General features: G+C 45.1%; 1 long non-coding RNA gene across 2 annotated transcripts; it reads left to right on the top strand.

The window, feature by feature from the left end:
• The first annotated feature begins 265 nt into the window (after window positions 1–265).
• On the top strand, window positions 266–25,588 carry LOC128102011 (uncharacterized). Of its 2 annotated transcripts, none has more exons than XR_008215298.1 (4): window positions 266–610; window positions 7,751–7,860; window positions 8,422–8,572; window positions 20,496–25,588. It is a non-coding gene; the product is annotated as an uncharacterized LOC128102011 (long non-coding RNA). The 2 variants fall into 2 exon arrangements; XR_008215297.1 differs by having other exon boundaries at window positions 1,371–7,860.
• Window positions 25,589–26,748: the final 1,160 nt, after the last annotated feature.

The following is a 26,748-nucleotide window of genomic DNA, read 5'->3' as shown; positions in this document are numbered from 1 at the left end:
TAACAAACAAACTGTTTTCCATATGTCTCCAAGAGAAAACTGCTTCCCTGTGATTCTGCACATTTCTCTGTCAACTCCAGCCGGGAGATCCTGGGAGCAGTGAGCTGCCTTCTCTTGCAGGGGGGAAATGTGTTTTCCGACTCACGGGCTGATCTCTGAGCTGTAGTAATTGAGCCTGCAGAGCCCACTCCAGCTCCCTGCCTGCAAGGGAGCCAGAGTGTGTAGGGGGGCAGAGGGTAGTTTCTCCCAGCTCTGAGGGCTTCTGGGCAGAGTCCAGGGAGACCTTGCCTCATGGCCTCAGGCAGCTGCTGCCAGTCACCCCTGCTTCTAAGCAGAGTTGAGCAGCTGCTTCTGTGCCGAGGGAAGCGTCTGCCTAGCACGGTCGGGGACGGTGGGGGCTGTGCACTTTGAAGAAAGATGGTACCCTGGTGCCTGATGCGCTGCTGCCGTCTGGATTCCGGATCCTGAGCCAGCTGCAGCCCTCTCTCTCTCTCTCAAACCCTGGACAGGGCTCCTGGGGTGGCTTTTCCCATCCTTGTTAGGACCGCCAAGGCTCAGTCCCAGCCTTTAGCACTTCCTCTCTTGTTTTTCCCTCGGATCCTCCCTCAAGGTAAGCTCTTCACAGGCTGGGTCTGCAGCATGGCCACCCTCCTCCTCCAGCGTCCCTCCTTCTGCGGCCTTCTCTTCTCCTCAGCACCCCCTCCCCACGATGCCGCCTGCTCCCTTGCAGCAGCAGAGATGCTCACAGCCTCCTGACTGTCCTGGGCTTCCCTTTAGGTTGGAATGTGGTTCCGGGATGAGGTATTAATGGCGGAGCTCTAGCTGACCACTTCTTGTTTATCCTTAAAGCCTCAACACAGGATTCTTCCTGCAGGAAGCCTTCCCTCCTGGCTACACCATTCACAGTGCTTCCTCCTCAGGTTCCCCTCACAAATAGGGGTAAATAGAAAGGGGGAGGGTACAGAAATGAAAATGGCAGGGGTGGGGTGGGGGTGGGGAGGGGGGAGGGCCGCCTTACCTACTTTTATCATAACGGCCTCCCCCCTCCTCCCCCTCCTCTTCCTCCTCTGCTTTGAGGCAGTTTCATGTATCTCAGGCTGTACTATGTAGCACTATGTAGCAGAGAACGACCTTGAATTCTTGATCTCCGTGCCTCTACCTCCCAAGTGCTAGGATTCCAGGCATGTGCTACTATGTCCAGTTTGTGTGGCTCTGAGACTTGAACCCAGGGCTTTGAGCATGCTAGGCAAGCACTCTGCCACCACAGCCAGATCCCAGCCCCAGCTTCTTTAGCTATCTCTCCGTGTATGTAACACACACACAAGCTCCTCTGGAGCACAGCTTTTTAATGAATCTCCTTTTACTTCCAGCATCCCCCAGAGGACGTACAGAGACAGGCATTTGCTAAGAGCTGGGGCTGGGACTTCGACTAGCCTCTGCTCCACATTTCTGGCTCATTTTCAATGATGCTGTAATACCTGTTCTCAGAGAAAAGAGACACTGGCACATTTGGGAATCATCTTCCTGCCCGGTCTTCCCTGCCTCTGTCATTATGTAGGTATGCTGGGGTAAGGACTGTAGAACAGATTCTTAACTTCTTGGACAACACTTCTCAAAAGATGTACCCTAGGGGCTGGAGAGATGGCTCTTCTCTGTGGTTAAGGCCACTTGCTGCTCTTACAGAGGACCCAGGTTTAGCTCCCAGCACCCACATGATGTAACTCCAGTTCCAGGGCATCCTATGCCCTCTTCTGGCCTCCAGAGACATCAAGCACATGCATGGTACACATACATTTATGCAAGAAATAACTCAGACACACATTTAAGAAGAAGATGCAGCCTAATTCTTCCCTTCTTGAGCATAGGTGAGTCTTAATGATAGTTTCCAATGAATAGGATGTTACAGAAATGATACGTTAATTTTGAGGCCATAAAAGACATAGATATTGCTGTTATGTGATGGGGTCTTTCCATCAACTCCTGGAGAGACCCACCCAGGCACAGAGAATCCCTGCCCACAGGCAATGAGTGACCATCTTGGAACAAGATAATAAGCTTTCAGATGACTACAATCAGAGCCAAAACTTTGTGGTCTTGGGAGAGATCTTCAGCCACAGTCTCTCAGCTCAGCTACTCCCAGAGTCCCAAGCCACAAAATCTAGCTAATAAATGTCTGTCTTAAACCACTAGCCTTTGAGGCTAAATTACCACGCAGCAGTAGCTAACTGATAGGATTTGTACTCTTGAATGTATATAGACAAGGAAAGAGTGGGATGGTTCTCCCAAGAAAGGGCTCTTCCATTCCAGAGAAGAAAGGAGAGCTTGGCTCCCCAATGGGGGTGCTGTCGCTGTGTCTGTCCCCAGATGGGTACATTTGAACCTGGTTCCTGGTGTAATTGTATGAGGAGGTGGAGGCTTAGGGGGTTGCAGGTCCTTAGGGTGGAGCCCAATGAACGGGATCAGTGCACTTACAAAAGGAACCCAGAAGAGCTCTCTAGTCCTCTAGAGGAGGAAAGAAGTGGACAGCCTGCATCCCAGAAGAGGGCCCTGCCTGTTCTGGACCTTGTCATCGCTGCTTCTCCTTGCTGTGATAAAGTAGTGACCGAAGCAGCTTGAGGATGGCCTTGTTTGGGTCACAGTTCCGCAGGGGCCATACATACCCCATCATGAAGGGGAAAATGGGACAGCAGGCGGGGAAGGCGTGGTGGCAGCGCCGAAGGCTGGCTCGTCACATTGCATCCACACTCAGGAAGCAGAGCCTGAAGAGGAAGCAGGGCTGAGATACAAAACTTCAAGCCCTGGCCTGGGTGGCCCACTTCCCCGAGGCTCCACAACTTTCCCAAAGAGTGCTGCTGGCTGTAGACCAGGTGTTTGTCACGTGATACCTTTACCCTCGAGGGCTTGGCAGCCTTCCCACTGGTAAGAACTAAATGTTTCTTGTGTGTAAGCCACTGACCCTACGGCATTTTGTCACAGCAGCACAAACTAAGATGGTTGACTATGCCCATCTTGGGGTCTCACGGTTTCCAGACTTCTCCGTAACTCTCAGGCTGCCCTAGATGAATTGTGGGCACGGTTGTTCAGCCCAACTTTAAGTAGCCTCAGATTAATTTGTTTAATCCTCACAACCACCCTGTAAGATACTCATATTATCCCAGCTCTGTGAGTGAAGAAACCTAGGTACTGAGCGGTTCAGCAACTCTTCAGGCAGACACTTTCCTAAAGGGAAAAAGGCCCTGGGCACAGACAAAGGCTCACTGCGTGATGTGATTGATGCAGACATTATTTCACTTAATCCCAAATACTACCCAGAGAAGAATAGATCATGGCCTTCTCTTTTAAAGATAACAAAAGTGAGGCCTGAGGAGGTTACATGATTTGCTTGGGTCCCACAGGAAGTGGCTGGTGTGGATTTCACAGCACCCAGCTCCCTCCTGTTCCCACCATCCTCTTGCAACTCTCAGCTTCCCGTGTGTGTGTGCCAAATCCAGAAAAATCCACAGGGCGCTGGCCAGCTGCCTAAATGAAAACTGAGGTGACAGTCTTGAATTCACACGTCCCCAGACACCTGTCAGCAGTTTCCTGCACCCAAGTCCATGTGCTTCCCTGCCGCCTTAGCTAGAGAGAGGGCAAAGCTGGCTGGGGGGCGGGGCTGGGCAGAGGGTGCTGGGGCAGTGAAGCCAGCCACTGTGAACCCAGAAGCACTTGTTCCTGAACCCTTCTTGAGGACACATCTGCCCTTAGACCTGGGATGTCTCAGGATTCAGAGATGCCTGAAGAGAAGTCTCATCTGGCTGTTGGTGGAGAAGCGACCACTCCAGAGGAAGTCTAGCAAGCCCCAGAACAGGCTTAAATGAGAGGAATTATCTGCTTCCTACCATGTCCACGTGCTCCATGCAGCCATGGTACAGCCTCTCTCCAAGCTTTCCTTTCCCCAGCATATGACTCACAGACGTCAAGATGGCTTCCTGTGAGCCAGGAACAGTTAGCTCTCACGATAGTTCTCTACGGAAACAATTCAACCCGTGAGACGAGCAAACATGGCCATAATCCAGGGAGAAGACAGCTGTGTGATTCAGACCTTGAAAGGTTAGGGATTACCCGGAGAGTGAGTTAGAAATCTAGGCAGTTCCACCCTGTCTCCTGACCCGCCTGGTGTTCAACTGTTGTGCGCATTGGACTCTGTTACAGGCTGGGTGATGGGCATAGAATGTTTCTCTTTAGACTTTTGTAACTTTAAAGATTTTTTGTTGTTATTGTTTTTGTTTTTCAAGATAGGGTTTCTCCATGTAATAGCTCTGGCTGTTCTGAAACTCACTTTGTAGATCTGGATGCCCTCAAACTCACAGAGATCTGCCTGCCTCTGCCTCCCAAGTGTTGGGATTAAAGGTGTGGGCCACCACTGCCCAGCAGGTCTAAAGATTTTTAAAACCAAAAATTATATCCACTTTTCTATTTATCAAAAGGCAACTTTTAAAAATCCATAGAGCTGGGCGGTGGTGGCGCACACCTTTAATCCCAGCACTCAGGAGGCAGAGCCAGGCGGATCTCTGTGAGTTCAAGACCAGCCTGGTCTACAGATAGAGTTCCAGGACAGACTCCAAAGCTACACAGAGAAACTCGAAAAAACAAAAACAAAAACAAAAAATCCATCGTAAGAGTGGGATACAATATTTTCTATACATATACCCAATAGAAAACTAATTTCCAAGGCCAGCAAATTGGCTCAGCATATAAAGTTGCTTGCTGACAGCCTGATGGCCAACTCTTGAAAACTGTCCCCTAGTCTCTACCTCTGCTCCAAGGCACATGCACCACCCTTCCACACACAAACATAATAAAAACTTATTTCCATAACATGTAAAGATTTACAGATTAATAAGAAATCTATATGGAGGAACACATGTACATTATATATACACACATGTGCACACCTTTAAAAAACTCAGCATACAAAGAATAAAAACTCTTGGAGACACCTCACAGAATGTGCACAGACACAGGAAGTATGCAGTTTTGTTAGTTATCAGGAGTACACACAGCAGGAGCACAATGAGATGCTGCCAGAGACCTAAAAGAATGTGATTAATAAACAGCAATACCAAGTTCTGTTAAGGACCCAAGTTGATACAGGGTTCTCCTACGCTTTTGTGGAAGTGTATACCGGAAAGTTCTACCAGCACTGAAAATGCATATACCGTATTCCCCAGCAATTCTGATCCTGGGTATATATGACTAAGAAAAAAGAAGATATATTTACCAAGAGATATGTACTGAAGTGTGATGGCAGTGTCATTGGTGATAGTCCCAAATGTCCACAAATCAACGAACCATAAACTGTGGTACACGTGTGTGATATAATATTATGGAGTAGTGAAAATGGAGAAACCATCACTATACAGGACATGACAGCCCTGCTGAACTTAAACACAGCAACGAGCAGAATTCATTTCGATGACAGAAGCTGAAGAGCAGTCGCCTTAGGGAAGGGACAGATGACAGGGAAGGGACCAAGGCAACAGCACCTATATTAGATGGGTTCTGAAAAGGCATGGAGATATAGCTCTTTCTCATATATGCTACACTTACAAAAATGCTCAATTTCTAAAGTCTTTGGAAGACGGAAAACAGAAATAAAAGTATTTTCATATTATATAAATCCCTTGGTTTTGAACACAGTCTATGCAAAGAACTTCTGTATACATGTGCTGGGCAGTCCTTTTGTAAGTTTTATTTTTTCAGTTACCTGTGTGTCTATGTGGGGATATATGGATGAGCACCAGGTACTGGAGGAAGCAAGCAGAGGGTGTAGGAGCCTCTGAGGCTGAAATTATCATCAGTTGTGGATCAAAGGATGTGGGTGATGGGAACCAAACTCAGATCCTCCTTAAGAACCAAGTGTCTCTCCAATCCTAGAATAGCCTTTTAAAAATTGGGTATGATGGAAAATTCCAAAGCTCCTTTATGGGGCAACAGTGAGGACAACCTAAGCCAGTACCGAAAAGTAAACAGACACAAAATCAGTGAGGAAACCAACCTCACAGTATGTGGATCCAAAAGCAAAACAAAAATTGAGTTCCCAAGAAATCAAACTGGGAAGGTGAAAATGCGTGTTTTATAAGATAATCAAAGCAGCGTGGCCACAATGACTGCAGAAGGGGCCTTTTCAGAAAGAAAGCCACGGGTTGCTTCGAGGGGCAAGGATGAGGGGCAGAAAAGATGACGGCATAATGAAAGGGCACGCCAGTGAATAGAAGAGAACTCCCTTGGACATGAAATGCAATCAAGTCAAGACCCATATTTTATCTCTGCTGGAGGCAGTCTTATTTGTTAGTAAAGTGCTGGGATAATCAACCATTGTTCTCCCTGCCAGGACTGTCAAAACAAATACAAGCTTCTTTGCTCAGTGCTAAAAATGTCTAGCCTTTGGAGAGCAGCTGGGCAGAAAGCAATCTTGTTCAATTTCAGTACATTTTCCCCGAGTATTAGGCTGTCCGAATGCAGCCCACATCAAAACATCCCCAGCACCCACTGCAGGGACAAAGCTGTCAGGAGAGCACTTCCCATCAAACTCAAGCAAGCAAGACACACAATGCAGTCACGATAAACTCATCCACCTCCCATCAAAAGAAGCAAAGACTTTGAAGCATACAGAGGCTACCCGAAGAATCATTCTTTGAGGTCCCTTTGATAAACATAAATTATACTGTTTCTAGGCTTGCAAAATGCTATGTATTGATAAGGTTGGTGGCGGGGGGAGCCTTAGAAGTTATCTATGACCTTTTGGCTACCAGTACTGTCATTGCCTCGGGGACATCTTCTCCTTGGCATCTGCAGGATTAGTTTTCCTGCTAGTAAGTCAGTTATCATCAAAACCTGTCTGCGTTGCGGCTTGATGGTTTGTATGGGTAGGAGGAATGCCTGAGAGGGTGCAAGTGGTCAGTTTGGGGATGCAAGTGTCTAAAAGTTACAAATCAACCCAGTGACTTTAAACAATAAGGACATTGGACTTAACAGTCAGGCGATGCTGCCAAAAGCTCAGGTCCTTTCTGCTACTGGGCCCTCATCCAAAGTTCCTTAGTGGTGATGACATCCGACATCACTTCCAGCTGAAAAAGAGCCTAGAACTCAGAACCGTCCTGGGAGCATCTTCTCATTAGGAAGGAAAATCTATTTGCAGAGGGCCTCTCAGCAGACTGATCCCCATCAGGATCAGAAGTGAGTCATATGCCTGTGTCTACAGCAATCACTATAGAAAGGCAAACAAGGTCACACAATGAACACTGAAGTAACTCATTCTTTTTTCTTCCTATGCTGGGGGTTGAACCTATGGGCTTGTACATGCTAGGTAAGTGCTCTAACCCCAAGCCACATCCTCAGCCCTGAGTTATTCACATCTAAACCTTGTGATGAGGTCCTTTTTCTATGACTGAGATGGAGAAGGAAAGGGCACCCATGTGTGAATGTTGTCAGCTAGTAAAGGAGAGCAATGCCGTTTTGCAAGCAGTCGTTTCTGTCTTCTACACAACTAGGATACAGGATAAAACAAGTCTGAGTAAATGGAACCCTGGGCTTCACCGTGGCATATGCAAAATTTCTTCTAGATTTCAACCGTGGTGGTTAAAAATTACTCTGACATTTATTAGTTTACCGTTTCTACTCTTATGCAGAGTGAAATGGTATCTCTGGTATCTAAGGACATGCCCTGCCTCATGCCCTTAGAAAACTCGTCTTTTATTCCAACGCCCAGAATCTCCCAAGTCAGCTCCCACAGCCGTGTGTGCAGTGTGATCAGCGTCCTGGCCAAGATGGACAGTGGAGTGTGGCTGGGCCAATCAGCTTCTCTTCTTGAGAAATTTGGTAAGAGGGCAACACCCAGTGACCTCCCGTTCTTTGTTCTACGTGACAGAGGTGCGCGGGCACGCACATGCACACACACACACACACACACACACACACACACACACACACACACGAGTTTTGGAATAGTTTATGCACCGTGCAACACAAAGATCCCTACATGCCACATGAGGGCACAAATGTCCTTTATCAAAGATGATCAAGGATCTGGCAAAATGTTAGGGTCTTCATTAAAGACTTCCAGATTCCATTTTACAGAACTTCATGTATGAAAACCAAGTAGAGTCACAACTGTCAAAAATTCACCACACGGCGACAAGAGTTGCCTCTGCTCAGCTGAAACCTCCCCCTTGCTCAGTTTCCAACGCTTTAATTCTTTTCCTTAAACAGCACTCCACAAAACACTCAGCAGTAACAATAAGCTGCTGTGCACGTTGTGTTGTGTCCCGGAAGGGTGGGGGATTTGTGCGTATTGAGTTCCAACCGTTTGCTTTTCATGTGTTGTTGACTTGAAGCCTCACCCCATACTGGGTAGTGATCATTATAAAACCATTTTATCAGCAAGGCAGCCGAGCCTTGGTGAGCACATTGATTTGGATAAAGTCACGTGGCTAGGAAGACGTGAAGGAAGGTTGTACACCCACGTTTGGCTGTCTCAACATCTGACGACATCCTGCTGTTATTTGGGGAGACAAGACGCTTTGAAGGGGTGGTATGTAGTTACTTTTCTCGTTCTGACAAAATGCCTGAGGAAAACGAGGATTCCCTGGCTCACAGTGTGAGGGGAGGTGGTCTGTCATGGTGGGGAGGTGAGGTGGCAGGCGCATGGGACAGTCTGGCCATATTGCACCTGAGTCAGAAAGAGATGAATGACGTTGGTTCTTGTTTCCTTCTTACTCATAGGTTTAGGATAGCAGTGCACGGGATGATGCCACCTGCATTCAGGGTGGGTTTTCTCTCCTCAACTAAACATCTCTAGAAACACCCTCACAGATACTCCCAGAGGTGTGTTTCTTAGGTCATTTCAAATCCAGTCAGGTTTACAATGAGTTTAACTACAAGCAACCTGTTAAATACAATGGGGGGATGACCGATGTCCAACTCAGGCATGAGATTTGTGCAATGCACGACATCTTCTCCTAAGAGTGACCTACTAACACTTCTGCACTTCTAAACTAAGCCTGGCTACATCCGGTAGGAACAGGGGGCAGCAATCTCTAACACCTTATTTATAAAGGTGGAAATAAAAAAAGCCTGAGAAGGCAAGGGGCCCAGATGTTCAGATGGACTCGAAGCACGCTGCCACCATCTGGCTCTGCCTCTCCCAGCAGCGAACATTCAGAAGCATTGATTTCTCTTGACTAATTAAAAGTGATCGGAGTTTTGGCTTTGTTTTTTGTCTTCTCCCATCTTTCGAGTACCGGGTTTGCAGTCTGATGCTGCCAGTTAGTGAGAGGGCTGCATACAAAACAGCCCGGAGGGGAACCTGTCAGGATGGGAGCAGGGAGATGAGGGGGAATGGTTCCTTCCATGTGGCTCATATCTAGCCAAGCAGAGTTCAAATCAAACTCCCTCAACTCTTGAAACCCATCCAACGTCATAAAGCTTCCCATCTCCATCCGGAGCATGTAGCAAGCCTGAATCAAAAATGTTATCTTCTTTTGCGGCAATGAACTCTTTCTTCCTATTGAATGTTTTTGTTTTATTTGGGTTTTTTAAAAGCCTCACACGGTTGAATTGTTTCCATTTGTTACAAAGAAATGTTGCATGCTTGTTTTAATGCATTCCAGCATTACAGATGGAAAGCGCAGAGAGAAGAAAGTTGGATTTGAGTTTTAAACACTGTCAATGGCACTTCCTATAAGCCTTGCCAAGGTCGAGACTGTCTCTGAGAATGCAGACTACAGGAAAGTGTCAATTAGTCAAAATGTCCCAGGGAATGGGAGATTCCAGGTTATCTCAGCGCTAACCAGAAAATCCTTTTCCCACCAATCTTTGATACTGGAAATCTTGGTGAAAAGAATGTGTCAAGTTTCCTGCCTTGAGAAGCACAGTTTACCCCAAATACAATCAAGCCTTTCTGATAGCTGCAGGTCAGTCGGGCTGGACCACAGTTCCTTTTGTCCGGAGAAAAAGAAAGCAATACCAAATGGGACTCAGGTAGAATTCGTACTTGGCCCTCTGACCTGTCTGAAGTTTCTGAAATGAGCCTTTTCCTCTCAGTATTTTGTTCCTTTCTCATTGTGTATCGAGGAGGAAAAAGGAGTCTGCCAGATTGGATGCTTTTCTTATATAAATTCCAGTCAAGTCAAGATTCTAAGCCAGACAAAGTAGAGTATTCATGGAATGCAAGTTACTCGCTGAGGCTGAGGCAGAAGGGTCATGAGTTCAAGACCAACCTGAACTGTATAGCAAGATTTCACTTAGTGCATTTAAATTTTTCCATTCAGTTTTTATTAAAAAAACAAAACAACAGCAACACCCTAGGGCTTGCGGAATCCGTCCTTCTCCACCTGGTCTTCCATCCACTCTAAGGGGACCTGGAGAAGTCAGTCCTGCCCTCGTCCTCTCCTTCCTTCCTCTTCATTGCCAGAGTGCAGACTGGCAAAATTGTGCTCTCTCTCTCTCTCTCTCCCACACACACCTCTCCCCTCTCCCTTTCCCTCCCTCTCAGTCTCCCTTTCCCCTCCCCCTCTCCCCTATTCCCCCTCTCTTTCTCCTCTCCCCTCTCCCTCCCTCTCTCCCTCCCCCTCTCCTCTCTCTCTCTCTCTCTCTCTCTCTCTCTCTCTCTCTCTCTCTCTCTCTCTGTTACTTTTCTGTTGTTGTGCCAAAATACCACGACCAAGGCAACTTAGAGAAGGAAGAGTTTATTTTGGCTTATGGTCCCAGAGAGGTAAGAGGCAGCAGGCATGAGGGCAGGAGCAGGAAGCGGCTTCCCCACGAACACAAAGCAAACTGGAAGTGAGGCAGCTGTGGACTCTCAAAGCCCATCCCCAGTGCCGAGCTTTCTCCAACGAGAACACACCACGTGTGTGCATGTGTGCATGTGTGCACATGGGAGGTCAGAGGAGAACACTGAGGGACCTGCTTTATCACTTTCTACATTCTTCTCTTGAGATAGGGTCTCCTGCTGCACTTGAAGCTAGGATGGAGGTCACAAGCTCTAATGATCCTCCTGCCTCCACCCTTTGGAGCTCTGGACATTAGCAACATTTCTGCCTTCTACACACCAGACGCCAGCATCACTCCCTACCACCTTAGACGAGACAACAGAAAGTCTCCAGACATTACCAAATGTCCCCTGGTGGGCAAAATTACCCCACGTTGAGAATTACTGGTCCAGACATGGGCACACATATCCTCCCTCCTCCCCTTGTCAAAATTATGAGTTTTCTTGACCTTGACAGGTAATTTCATAACATGTTTCTAGAGCTGTTTATTTAAAAAAAAAAAAAAAAACCACAGTAATTCTCCGATGAAAGGGATAATTTGACTTGAGTGGATGTGAGGCCTTGTGAAAGCACAGCCACGGGGTCGGCTTTGTTTGTAGAAGATGGTAAATCTGTTTTCAGCACTGCTTCTGATTTGGGTTACAAATACTGAATTTTCAGTCTTCTAAAGTCTCTGTGTCTTTCTCAATTTGACTTTCTGCATCTGTCTCAGGAGTGTTTACCCTAATGTGACCTCTTATCCATGTTTCTTACACCCATTATTCATTTTTTTCCACTAAAATAAGGTTAGAGTTTATGTTGTTGAAAAATATTTTGTAAACTTAAAAAGTTTCCTAATTTGGATGTTATCAATGTCTAATTTTAAATCTATAATAATTTTTCTCTGCCAAAGAAAGTGGCAGTCATTAAATTGGTTTGGGATAAGCAGCTTTTATGATTAGAAGACTTACCCATACACATTAATTATTAAATTTCAACAATTACAGTGTTGGCGTGGGTGAGAGCTGGCCCTGCCCCTCACCTGGGGGAGGGGAGGTCCAATAGAGTCCTGGGCTGACCAACTCAGCTACTAGCCAGGCCCAGATCTAGGGCCTTGAATTGGCCCACCCTACCATCTACCCCATCTATGAGCTGCTGGAGCACATGAAGGGGCCAGTCCTGGGAATCACAATCACAGGAGCTCCATTTCTCGGGACAACAGCAGGATATCCAAGAGGAGTCTGGGTGAGGGTCCAGAATTGATGGTGTAGCAGAGCACAGGGGCCTTGAGCCAGACCAACAGCTCATTGCAATGAACATTTGCAAGTAAAGCTCTTTGGGTAAAAGGGTGGACTGTGAGATACCGCAGTTTCCAATACCACTGTGACTGATGAGTATGTGATGGAGAGGCAGGAAGGGTGGAGGAGCGGCGTGGTGTAAGTATGGTGGACCTGGAAATGCAACAGCTGTGACTGGTATAAAAGAAGGATGCGCTCCATAGAGGAGCAAGTTGTTGCCCAGAGGTGTTGGTGAGATTTTTATCTTCTTTTTGGCAAGGGTTGAGGGCAGATATGGAAGGACTGGGAAATGAGAGGGATTGGAGTGCATGATGGGAAACTCCCACTCAATCAGTAAAATATTATGTTTAAAAAAATTTTCAGTCGGGCAGTGGTGGCGCACACCTAATCTCAGCACTCAGGAGGCAGAGGCAGGCAGAGCTCTGTGAGGTCAAGGCCAGCCTGCTCTACAGAGCCAGTTCCAGGACAGCCAGGGCTATACGGAGAAACCCTGTCTAGAAAACAAACAAACAAACAAACAAACAAATAAATAAACAAACAAATAAATATTTTTAAGAATCAACAATTAAATTATGTTATGATTCCTAGCTAGGGTTCATGTATTAAAGATTTGGTGCTCTGAGCAGTGCTATTGTGAGACGGGGGAATTTTGAGAGGTGAGGGTTGGTGGGAAGAAGTGAGGTCATTGGGAACAGGACCTTGAAAGGCCCACTGTGAGTCTAGAATTTCCACTTCTCTTTCACTGCTCAGATGCCCTGCAGTGAGCAGTTCTTCCCTAGCACACCTTCCCACTGTGACACAAGTGCCTATCACAGGCTTCACAAGCAGTGAAGTCAGCTCACACGGACCAAACTCCGAAATGAGAGCCAAAATAAGCCTTTTCTCTCTGTAAGTACTTGCCTCGGGAACGAGACTGACAAACACGAATTCATTGTTCATGTCTTGCTGATTTTGTATTGTATTTTCATAGTTGCTTGTGTGTTTATTTTACTTAGGTTATAAAAAACAAAAAACACATAAAAACTAAAGGTAATCTTTGACCATAAGCTCATGCAGGCTGGGATGTGACTTAGTGGCAGAGCCCTTGCCTAACATCTGTGAGTCTAAGAGGCCCTGGGTTTCATCTCCAGCACATAAAAATAAATAAATACTAAGAATTTCCATGGTTACAGATGAAGTCGAGACTGCAAAAATTAGTATTAGTGTGTTAATTCCACCAGATTGTTTCTGTATTGAAATGTTTCAATAAGTTGTTATTTATATACATTTACATGAGCCATATTTTTCTTTTAAAATTATTCATTAATTTTTATGTTAGCACACAACAGTGAACTTCACTGTAACATTTTAGCAAACAGTTTTCAGACCTAAAAATGAACATGTACATAGGAAGTTGACAGCAAGAGATGAGCTGTCACTTCAACGTTGCCATCCAGAGGGGATCCCTGTGAACACTGAGGAAATGAAGTGAGATCACCCCGACTAGTTCTTCATGCCCATTGTCTCAGCTACTTTTCTCGTGCCAAGACAAAACACTGTAACCAAGGTAACATCAAGAAGAAAGAGTTTATTGGGAGCTTATAGCGTTTCAGAGGGTGAGTCCATGACTATCTTGGTGGGAAGCAAGACAGCAGGCAGGCTGGCATGGTGCTGAAGCAGTATCTGAAAGGAGGTGGGGGAGGTGAAGAGAGAGGGAGGGAGAGAGAGGGAGAGAGAAGAAGAGAGAGAGAGACAGAGAGGGAGAGGGAGAGAGAGAGAGAGAGAGAGAGAGAGAGAGAGAGAGAGAGAGAGAGCTCTAACTAGGAATGCCATGGGCTTTTGAAACTTCAATACCCATTCCCAGGGACACATCTCCTCCAACAAGGCCATACCTTCTAATCCTTCAACCAACAGGGGACCAAGCATTCAAATATATGAACTTATGGAGGCCCTTCTCACTCAAACCACCACACCTCTGTTTTCTTTCAGTCATGGGAAGTGTGACTATAAATATGTAGCCACCCATTGTTATCTAGGGAGAATTAATTCCAGGACCCCTCAGGATATGTGTATGTGGGTACGTCCGCTCACGTGACTGAGGGTCCCCTCAGAGGCCAGAAGAGGGGTGTCAAATCCCCTGGAGCTGGAATGGTGGTAAGCTGCCTGACATGGGTGCTAGGAAGCAAACTGGTCTTCTGGAAGAGCAGCAAGTGCTCTTAACTTCTGAGCCATCTCTCCAGCCCTGTAGCAGCATTCGGCATAGCCTGTGGGCCTCCTCGTTTACAGTACTTATATTCTTTAGATGATCTTATATTGTCTTTAGATGGCTTATAATACCTAATGCAATATAAAAACTATATGAGTATTTATTCTGTATAGCTTAGAGAGTAATGAAAAGTTAAAAAAAAAAAAAAAGGTCTGTATAGGTTCAGTACACAAGCAACCATCACAAACCTGACTATACTTTCCATGTGAAATTGGTTGAATGCATGAGCCCATGGCTGAGGAGGCCTGACTGTTTTCTGTCTAGGCAAACTGTCCTGCACTGTGGGACTGTGGGTGATAATGCAGTTCTTCTGTATTCTGTATCTAATGCTGCAGTGAAGGTCTTTGGATATAAACATTTTCACACATGTCTGAGCAGGAGAGGTACAAGGTCAAAGGGCCTGAATTTCTAAGGCTAATTAATACACACTGCCAAATCACATCAGGAAGGTTGTTCCTTCCCATTTTAAGTTTTTATTGTCCATTCTTCTGAAGGGCTCGCATTGTGTTGTGTCAGCCTTCAGGCCAGTGGAGACATTTCCCATAGGACATTCCTCAGATATGTCAACGTAATCAGATCTACTGTGAGATATCTGTCAACAGCCTCCTTGGACCCATCTAGGACCATCTGTCAATGGCAACTCTAATGTATTTTTAGACGATGCTCAAGCAGATGCCAAAAGCCACCTTTGCTATTGAATTAGGTTTTTCAATCAGTTAGGTTGTAAAATTGAACTGTGTTAATGACATGTGACATTCTTTGTACAATATCCAGAGACTCAATTAAGGACAGTTAAGGTCAGATTGCAAGACAGGGCAGGTGGGTTTCCTTTCATGTGAATTCTGTGACACTCATCCCAACCACAACGCAAACAGCAGCAAGACTTACTTGCCAAGTCTTGGATCTAAGCAAGACTGGGCAGAAACACACAGCACTTAAATTCAGGGCTAATGACCTGAACAAATGGAGTGGTGCAGTCTGACCACCACATACGTGACTGGCATCCTGCAGTAGATGTGAATTCTATAAGACCAAATGATCAAAATAAATAAATATGACCATTTATGCAAACTCAGGATGTGGAAAGGACTTACCTTCTACTATTTGGAAAAGGTTCAAGAAATTAAAAGTCACAGTATGGTTGTAGGTTCTAAACGGACTCTGTTGTCTAGACTGTAAAAAGCCTGTAGAGTTAATTTATGTTACTTGGGATATGTAGTGTTCTAAATGCTAGTGATTGTTCAGTTTTAACCCCTTTCCAGACTCTCTCTGCCATTCTCTCTACCTAAAGAATCAAGGAACTCAAATTAGTCTTTAACTTCCAAGAAACTGGAAACGTATTTCAAGTGTTCAAATAGCTAAGGTTGTCTTTGCCTTCAAATGGACTTATAGGTCCTGTGTTTGTTTGAATAAGAATGGCCTCCATAGGCTCATATATTTGAATACTTAGTCATCACAGAGTGGCACTGTTTGAGAAGGATTAGGAGTTGTGGCCTTGTTGAAGTAGGTGTGGCCTTGTCAGAGGAAGTGCATCACTGAGGGTGGGATTAAAGGCTTCAAAAGCCCAAGCCAGGCCCATCATCACTCTCTCTTCCTGCTGCCTACAGATCCAGATGTAGAACTCTGACCTGCTTCTCCAGCACCATGTCTGCCTGCATGTTGCCATGCTCCCCACCATGATGATAACAGACTAAACCTCTGAAACTGTAAACAAACCTGAATCAAATGTTTTCTCTCGTAAGAGCTGCTGTTGTCATGGTGTCTCTTCACAGCAATAGAACTCTGACCAAGATGGGTTCTCTTTGCTCTGTCCCACTGGCTAGTTGAATCACTCTGGCATGTAACTGCATAAGTCTCCTGCTATGCAGGCTAGTTCTTAGCTTGCTGGGCCAGGCCGTCACCAAAGCCAGGTAGACAGAAACTTTAAAGAACATAAAAACAGTTAGAAATCAAGGGTTCTCATCACTTACTCCCTGGAAGAGCAAGCCTCAGCCAAACTGCTTCCGATCGGGATGCTTTCAGTAAGGGTAGGATGCTCCTGGCTCAATGCATCTTAAGTAGGTATGTCTCCCACAGATGGCCTGTTTGAGATGATAAGAGTAACCAATCACGGTGGCAAATACCCTAGAAAAAGGGGGCAAAATGCCCCCTTTTCCTTTCCTAATTGTCTTGTTGCTGCAACAGAGTGCCCTGAACAAAGGCGGTTTAAAGGGGGAAGGGATATTTTGACTTTCAGTGTGAAGGTACAGTCCATCATGATGGGGAAGTCTTGGCGGCAAGAGCCCAAGGCAGCTTGTCACATTGCAGCCACAGTCAGGGGTCAGAAAACAAGAAATGTCAGCGCTCAGGTAGCTTTTTTTTTTTTTTTTTTTTTTTTTTTTTTTTTTTTTGGTTTTTCGAGACAGGGTTTCTCTGTGTAGCTTTGCGCCTTTCCTGGATCTTGCGCTGTAGACCAGGCTGGCCTCGAACTCACAGAGATCCGCCTGGCTCTGCCTCCCGAGTGCTGGGATTAAAGGCGTGCGCCACCACCGCCCGGCCTCAGGTAGCTTTTTATTCCTGCAGTCCAAGGTCCAAGCCCAGAGAAGGATGCTGTGCACCTTGAGGATGGATCTTCCTGTTTCAGCCTGCCTACACCAGACAGTCTTTCCAAGGCTAACCTAATCTAGATAATCCTTCACAAGCGTGCCCAGAACCTTGTTTTCTAGGTGATTCTAGGTCCCATCAAGTTAATAACCATTATTAATATCACACTGGTATATGTTAAAGACCACAAATCAGAACCAACCCAAACAATAATAAAAACTCTGATCCAATAAAAGCTAGCCAGGGCTACAAGCACATGGCTCTAAAAAGCCAGGCTGGGTCATTTATCCCTGAGAACTGGTTTTGAACAGTGAGAGATAAGAGTACCAGGCCCACTCTAACCTGAATTTGTGCTATGGTTATTGCTCCCGGGCAGCATCTGCTAGGAGACAGGTCAGGTGTCTTCATGCACTGAACCTCAGCTAAAAATATGGTGTCATTGAGATGATATGGTATACATTTAAAAAGCATGGTCGCCACAACCAGATATGGATGACTTTTATTGAGGAATCAACCTGTATTTGTGTTCCCCATAAGACAGTCTCAGCCAACACGTGAATAGTAAATTGGACCAATTCGCCTCTGCCGTGAAAATGTCAGTTTTAGATGGAAGGGAATGGAAAAGGTAACGGCTTTAAAAGCGGGCGCTGAAGTTCTGTTCTCTCTTGATAAACGAGAAGGATTGAACAACCTCAGGTGAGGATGGCCTGCCTGGCTGATGGGCTTCTGCTCTTACTTTTGGACCTTTTTCTCAGGTTTCCCTGGTAGTAAATAGCTTTCCCCCATGTGAGGTAACAAAAATCCAACCCAAGTCAGTGCTCTGAGAAAATATATTAAGTCATAGAACTGGTGTCTTGGAAACTGATTTAGATAGCAAAACCTTGTCCCTCATGTCCACCGTCTATCTTGTCCCCTCCGGGACTTGACTGCCTCCTCTTATCTCTGTTTCCTGTTAGGTTAGAGTAGTGCTAACCTCTCACCTCCAAAGTCCAGCAGGTAAGCTGTATCAGGAATCTTCGAAGTTCTTATTAATAAAATCAAACCTGAAGCCAGGTATTGGGGTGAAGCTGGAAGATCAGAGAGACAGAACAAGCCACAGCTAACCTCACCTGGCCAACTTCTCAGCTGATCTTGTTTCCTCAGACTGGAAGCCTCTGTGTCCTCATATCCAAATGGGTCTCAGCTGAACTGCTGCTCAAAAGCCTGAATGCTTAACCAGGCCAAATGCTTAACCAGCCAAATGCTTCTAGTTCCTGGTCTTCACGCCCTATATACCTTTCTGCTATCTGCCATCACTCCCTGGGATTAAAGGCTCGCTTTCTGGGATTAAAGGCATGAGTCACCATGCTTGGCTGTATCCTTGAACAGATGGGTTTCTGCCTCTGGAATGCTAGGATTAAAGGCGTGAGTGCCACCATTTTCTAGCCTCTGTATCTAGTGGCTGTCTGTTCTCTGACCCCAGATAAATTTACTAGGGTGCACAATATTTTGGGGAATACAATACCACCACAGTAAGCCTGAGTCTCCTTTCCAGAATGTCCATAAAAGTGTCTTTTCTCCTCAGGTCGGCTCAGCTTGTCACATATTTATTATAAGTCAACCATTAGAGCCCAGGGGATTGCAGTGCCCTGGTTGGCTTAGAACTAAATGACATGTAATACTCCTGAGCCAAGAGTGTGATTCAGGTAGAATCAGATGATTGAGAAAGAAGACTTGGTGGGATCATCAAAAGAAGGGAGATTGGATTCTGGATAGTCAACAACAATGGGTATCCAGCAGAGTGCGTGTTTTTCCCACCCTGATTCAAAAAACTAAAATCCAAAAATCAAGACTTTTTGGGTACCAACAGGATATCATAAGTATGATGGTTCAATGTATATTTTGTTTTGTGTATATAATTTTTAAAATGACTGCATAAAATTGACTTCAGACGATGAGTATAAGGAATATATGAAATAAATGAGTTTCATGTTCATTCTTGGATTCCATTGCCAAAATACCTCAGTGATTCCCAAGTCTAAAAACCAGAGCATTTCTGGTTCCAAGTATTGGATAAGGGCTACTCTAACTGTACCACTAACTTCCAGCCCCAGAAAGTTCTTCCCTGTTACCTTGAGAGACAACTCAGCAAGCAGTCTGATCATACATGTACACAGGCTGTACACTCCGCCATAATAAATGGAAATGAAATAATAAATAAGCCTGGTGAGGGGACCGACTCGGGGTAGTGATCTCTAAGGAGGGAAAACAAATGGGAGCTAGGGAGCTGGGGGGATGACATCATCAGCAGTAAGTGCTCCGTATGGCAAGCATGAGTGCCTGAGTTCAACTCCCAGAACAACCCACTAGCAAATGCCAGGTGTGGCGTCCCATGTCTGTAATCCTAATGCTGGGTGTATGTGTGGAGACAGGGGGATCCCTGCTCTCGCAGCTCAGGCAGCTAGCTCAATTAGGGAGAAGTGGGAGACAGCCTCAGAGAACAAGGTAAAGCATGATTAAGGATGACATGGAGGTTGAACATCATTAAGGAAAGGCATGGGAGGTTGAGCTATGGCATCTTTACTCTAACCCACATGAGCATGCATACCTGTAGACACAACCTACACACACACACACACACACACACACACACACACACACACACACACACAGTGTTGGAATGAGGACTGTCACCATTCACCCTCACAGAGGAGCCCACCCGCACAGGAACTTGATCTGGAGTGTTGGTACAGGACTCGCTTTCAAACAAAACTCATTGCTCATGCAGATGCTTCCTCCATGTGCCCCGGGCTGCATCTCTCACTCAACTCTATGAGTGAGCACATAGATCCATCCGTGATGCTCCATGGGAGCCAGAGATGATGCTCCATGGATGCCAGAGATGGAATGAAGCAAAAGTGGTCGTCAGAATATCCATTGTTCTCCCGTGTAAAATAACCAAGCCCTTGTTCATCCACTTCTCTGGGAGAGGTCCCATTGGATGGACGTTGCAAACAGGAAACTTGAGGCACTCATTCATCCTTTGTTATTTATTGTCTGTGGGCAGCTGGGGGATGTTTGCTCACAGCCTGTGCCCAGGACTGCATCCTCACGGAGAAATGAGCAATGCCCATTTCTAAGGCAGAGCACTCTGGAGAGAAAGTACATTTCCCCCAAAGGAGAGGGCAGAAGAGAGGCTCACAGAGGAGCTCACTGCCACTTTTCAGTATGTGGTAGATTGGCAACACAGTGTAACTAAAGACAGATTATTGTTACTAATACTGGAATCAAACACAAGAGAAGGCCCACTTCAGAAAGACCTCCTAATACAGCAGGCTCCAAGCTCAAGGATCCCAGTATTATAAAGATGACATCACCTGAGGGTTAAACATCAGAACCCAGACTGCCTTGTTGTCAATCTCAGCTCTGACAGTTTAGATTACGTAAGGTACTAGAACAATGACTAATACATGGTAAGTGTATGTGCCAACTGCCATTATTATTACTAAAAAATGACTCTTCTCCGGGCTACAGGACAGCCTCCATGTGTCAGGCAAAGACAGATCAAAGTGTTCTATTAAGTCTGAATTTTTTTTTCAGGATCTGGACCCAATCGTTGCAGTGGTCATCCATATAAACCCTTCAGCTAAGCCTAGAGCCTTACCTGCATCTGTCTGTCAACAAGAGGATGAACACCTACATCATCTCTGAGGTGTCCCATGGGTATAGTCTCAATGTCCAACTTCAGAAGGTTCTTCACGGCTGAACACAATGGTCAGCAGAACTCTCAAAACCTGAGTTCTTCTTCCATTAGATTTACACCCTACGAGGCTGGAGACTTCATAGTCTCTGTTCTTTACTGTGTCTCTGTCTAGACCTAGGATGCAGAGATTTGTTTGCTGAGTGAACAAATGGATAAACAGGTCAAATCAGCCTTAGCTTAAACTGCAGAGAGAACTCCAGCCTCACGGTCCAGTCTAGCCCTCAGGGGAGATCCACAGGGAAGCTCAGATGGGGGTTCCTTCCTGCAGCCTTCTTGGGTCTCCATTCTGGAACTCCTGGAAGTCAGCCACCCCTACCCGCATGGCTGTAAAAACAATGTGTAGTCTAAATGGGTTTTGTGGAGAAGAAACTAAGTTTCTTTAAATAACAAACAAGACAGTACCTGGAGAGATGATGGCTCAGCAGGTAAGAGCACTTGTTGCTCTTTCTGGGAGCTGAAGTTGGGTTTCTAAGACCAACATCCTGCAACTCCAAATTGCCTACAACTCCAGTTCAAGGGGATCTGATGCCCTCTTCTGACCTCTGAGAGAACCTGAACATATCACACACACATACACACACACACACACACACACACACACACACACACACCACTATATATGATATATATCATATATAGTATACTATATAGTATATATATGATATATAGTATACTATATATGATATATATCTCATATATATATATCCTCTATTAAAAATAAAACATTCTGGGCATGGTGGTGAATGCCTTTAATTCCAACATTTGGGAGGCAGAGGCAGGTGGATCTCTATCAGCTCAAAACCAACCTGGTCTACAAAGTGAGTTCCAGGACAGCCAGGGCTGTTATACAGAGAAACCATGTCTTGAAAAAACAAAAATAAACACTATTATTTATGAAACAGGTAGTTTACTAAATGAAACATTTTCAGCATATAGATGGTCTTTGAAATGGACCAGATAAGTTGCTCGCATTGAATGAAATTGAGAGATTATCTGGACCCATGCGCATGTGAGGTCTGCAGTTTTCATGGCCCTGAGCTACTGCACAAGGTTGTTAGTTGTGGCTAACGGATGTGTACCAATGCTAGTGCTTATTTTTGATAGACATATGCTATCATTTTCCATTGTTGCCTAGCAAACTACTACAAATTTACCATCTTGATAGAATGTAGATGCATTACCTTGTACTTTTTGTGGGTCAGGCACTTGGGTATGCATTAACTGAATCTTCTTCTCAGTGTTAGTTGGAGGTAAATGGCTACCCCTCACTACTGTCTTGTCTGGACTGAGATTCTGAGGCAGGCAAGCATCCTGAGACTCCACTTGGCTTGGGCTATACACACATCTTTTCTAATAATGCACCTAGCAGCCTGATGGCAAACTGTGACTCTCCCCCCACTTGCATGGATCTGCAGGTACACCCTACTCCAAACAATGGAATAAGTTTGCCCTACCTTTGAAAATGATCAAAAAATGTCCCTTATGGATAGTTTTTATTCAAATATATTTCATAACCTCACCAGGTACAGAAGGTGGGGGCTGACTCCACCTAGACTGATTTGGGGTGCATGCTCAGCAAGGCAAACTTGAGAAAACTTCTAAGGGAAACCCCTATTCCTATGCATAATTGGGCATGCACATGATTAAAATAAGGTGCATGATGGGAAGGGACATTACCAGTGACCAAAGGCTTACATAATCCAAGCCTGTCAATCAAAACAGAGAACCACCTATTTTACACTCTTCAGCAATAAAACTATGTGTACTCTTGAATTCTGTAAAATGAAACCCTGAACAATGTTGGGACCCTTGAGCACTGTCACTCACATGTTCCCCAGTCATGCGTGATAATGCATTTCTTCTTCATCTACACCTCAGCTTTGATTGTTCTGGTCTGGCTGCTTTGCCCTTGGTGTGTACCTAGAACCCGGAAACCCCCAGCCTAGACTTCGACCACCAGTAACAGTTCCTTGTCCAAGTTCACAGCCCTGGGTAGACTGAACATTGGAGCTGTAGGATTGAGGTCCATGCTTTCTTGCTGGCTGTTGGCTGTGGGTTGTTCTAGCCTTGGCTTGTATTCCCCTCCATGCCCCCTCCAATCTTCTTTTTTAAATGTGTATGTGTGGAGGGAGATATATGTATGTATGAGTGTGGGTGCCCATGGCATCCAGAAGAGGGTGTCAGATCCCCTGGAGGTTACAGGCAGTTGTGAGGTGGGTACTAGGAACGGAACTCCAGGTCCTCTGCAAGAGCAGCCACTGGGCCAGCTCTTCAGTTCCCTTCCCCCCTCTGCTTTTAACAGCCTGCTCCTCAAAGGCCAGGGCCAGCTTTTCTATTCCAAATCTCTCCCTTTAAGGGTTTGCTTGATTAGCTCGGACCTATTTGAGATAAGCTCCTTTTGATTACTCTGTCCCAAAGATTTAATTACAGCGGCTAAATCCCTTCACCTGTGTCCTCTACTGTCACCTAATCATAACAATGAGATCCATTGTCTCCATAGTGGGGGCATATTCCAGGGGAGGAACTCTGTAGAGCTGCACACTGGAAGAAGAATCTGCATCACATTTAAATGAACTTTGGAAACCTCCCACCCCCACTCTCCTCTGAAAGGCTTTGCGTCTATTAGAGAAAGCTGATGTCCATGTTCTTGTTAGCTTGCCTGTGTACCTATTTACTCTCTGAATTCACCTTGAACTTTCAGAACACTGGGCTTGTTCCCTCATTAAGTTAAATAAACTCTTGACGTTTTTGTACAATTTGCATTTTTTATGAGTTATAATTTTACTTTTTAGAAATGCCACCCTTTAACATCAACGTTTTTGTTGTTGTTTTTGAAGACAGGGTTCCTCTGTGAAACAATCCTGGCTGTCCTGGGACTCACTCTGTAGGCCAGGCTGGCCTCAAACTCAGAGAGATCTGCCTGCTTCGGCCTCCCGAGTGCTGGGATTAAAGGCATGTGCCACCACCACCTGGAAACATCAACTTTTATATGAATATTTATCTCATAATTTTTCTTACAAAGAATGGATCTGTTGCTTACTTTTTGATGTGCACAGCTCAGGGCTTTCCCATAAATTGCTCCAAAGAAGAATTTTGCTTATAGCTCTCGAGCCCTCCTGCTTTTTGCTGCTTGGAAGCGACGAGGATGCTGGTTTCCACTGGTCTCCTCTTCGACAGCTTGATGCTGACACCCAGGAACACATACACACTATAGTCTTCCAGTTAGAGCGCCTTAAACAATAGCTCTGCCTCGCCAGCCCTGGATTAATTTTCTTTGTTACAAACAAAAGGCATTAAAGGTTCCTGCTGACATTTTCTCTTAGAATGCTGGCATTACAGGATTTTGTAACTGGAATGGGTATGGAGTTTTTCTACTCTCCACATTCTAAATAATGCCCTTTTGGGGGGCGCTAACAGTGCCTTCATAGAAACAAGTGTCAATAAAATTAGGTGTTGTTAACCTGTGCTGGGCACAGTGCCTGGCCCACTCTGGTCTGTAGTCAATGTTTCTGTCTTCTCCACAGCCAGAGTGAAGCAGGAAGGGAAAGGGGGCACGAAAGGAGTTCACGGTGTCTCAGCCTCCATTCTCAGCCAAGCTCTTTGAAGGCAGGGCTAGGTTTCCACAGTGAAGACAGCTCATGTGCAGCCCACTCATGATCGCTTTCCTAAGCAAAGGAAAATCTTGCTCCTTCCAGAGAAGCAAATGAAAGCTTAATACCAGTTAAATAATACATAATAGTAAGATCGTTATCCTGTCTTCTCCCAGTCGGCTAACTTCGTAATGTGTAAATGCTTATGGGGTGTATGAAATCAAAGGACATAAACTGCTCTAAAGGGGGAAGGAACGGATCTGATCAGACAGCCTGCCTGTAGCACACAAACCACAGAAACTGCCTTCTGCACACCACACCACCCCCACCCCTTTTCCATTTAGGAGCCAGGTTAACAGACCGAACAACATCCTTTCCTGTCCAAGTTTAAAGGTGAGCTTCTGATCCTTATACCTATTTCTCCCACCTCACCTCCCAGCCTGCCCCACGCCTCGCTCTCAGATATCCTGGGAAAAGCACAGGCTGCACCTTCACAGCTTTCTCCAAAGCCATTAGCAAATATTGAGCATGTTTCTGCAAGGTGTTCCCGGGAGAGACAGGAGATCTACAGGCCTTTCTCTGTTTCTCATTACTACCTGTGAAGAATAAGACACCAAGCTGATGTAGAAAAGGTGTTAAGGAGGGACTGGTGTGGGAGTGGGGATGGGGAATGGGTTTTGCAAACTCTAAAAGGCAATCAAGTGGAGGTATGCAAATCTTCCACATTGCTTCCGAATTCTTCGTGGTCATCTGCAGCCAGCTCTATCGGTTATGATCAGGTAATTTATTTGTTAGTGTTTCTGCTAATGGATATTTTAGGACCATCTTCTGCTCTTATTGTGTCGAGCACCCATTGACCAGATCATTGGCTTATTGGTTATCTACTTTGCTGCTAAATGATTCTCGATGATTGCTTTCTTCCTTACCCGTTCTTATTCCAGGAGCAGCTTCGATTGCGCCCCATTACACTAATGGAATTATTGACATGGAAATTGCCAGGCACTGAGCTCAGGAATTCCAAGACACACAACCACACTGCCTTTCTTCAAGATGTAGATGCTCCTGAATAATGAGCAGTAAATATTGACATGTTGGTGAAATTAGTTAATTGATGTAAATCAAAGAGAAAGAACCAGAAACATCTTCAGGAAGGAAACACAAAATATTTTTGCATAACTGTGTCTACTTTGGTAGAAATGGCTACAGTGAGCTTTGTGTTTAACAGTTTCCGTTGAATACTGCTTAGAAACTTTAAACACAGTGGTGTTTCTATTTAGTGCTGTGAAAAGCTGGGCAGCAGGTAGAAAAGGTAGCCTAGGCTGGCTCCTCCAGTCCGTGTATTGCTGCCCAGTGTTAGCCACTAGCCACCTGTGGCAATTAAGGCTTAAAGTATTGCTAGTCCAAATGAAATGAATGTGCTGTTACTATATAGTACACATCACATTTGGGAGAGCTGATAGGAAAAAAGAATGTATAATATCTCAATGTTTTTATTGATTACATGTTGAAGCAAAACTTTGACTAATCAATAAATAAATAAATACATTATTGAATTATTTTACCTCTTTCTTTTTACCTCAATGTGATGACTAGGGAAACTTAAATTACACATGGAATTCACATTAGAGGTCTACACTATTGCATGTAGTTCACACTGTGTTTCTATAATATGAGCATTGACTTCACTCAAATCCTCAGTGCATAGTGTCTCACATGTCATTGTCAACAGACAACTAGCCTATTGTCAATGAGAGCAACTGGCCACATACGTTGAAATAGAAATTATCTAAAGTTACATACATGAAGGGGCTGGAGGGATGGCTTGGTGATTAAGATTATGTAGTGCTCTTGCAGTGGATATGAAGTGGTTTCCCATACACGTGTCAGATGCATCACGACCAACTTGTAAGAAGGGGATTCAGTATCCTTTTCTGGATTCTAGGGGTACCTACACTCACATATACACATGCCCACACATATTTACACATCATTAAAAGAGAACATTAATTGCAACAGAAAACTTAGTTCCTCAGTTACACTAGTTACATTTCAAGTGAAATAGTTTGGATATGACTAGTTGAAAAACCTGATATCTAAAATACTCCAAAAACCTAAACCAAATGGAAAATTCCACACTTGACCTCATATGATGTGTCATAATCAAAAACACAGGAGCACTGAAATGATTGTTACAATCCAGGCCTATGCATGGGATGTATGGAGCTCATGGATGAATTTTATGTTCAGGCTTGTTCCATCCCCAGTATATCCCAGTATAGATAAGAAAATATTCCAATATATGGAAAATTCCTTCCAAACACTTGTGGTCCCACACATTGTGGCTATTTAGCCTGTAGTGATACGTGGGTGGTAGTAGCCACCAGACCCTGCAAGAGGGACAGGCCGTTACCCTGGGGAGTTCTTCTCAGAAGTGTCAACTGTGCACATCACCAGGAAGCACTAGGACTGAGGACAGCCGCCTTTGTCCCTGATGAAATGG

Source organism: Peromyscus californicus, unplaced genomic scaffold, assembly GCF_007827085.1.
Source record: "Peromyscus californicus insignis strain IS unplaced genomic scaffold, ASM782708v3 Scaffold_7__1_contigs__length_154581171, whole genome shotgun sequence".
NCBI lineage: Eukaryota > Metazoa > Chordata > Mammalia > Rodentia > Cricetidae > Peromyscus > Peromyscus californicus.
The sequence above is the reverse complement of the archived record's forward strand: the minus strand, read 5'-3'. Positions and strand labels throughout refer to the sequence as shown.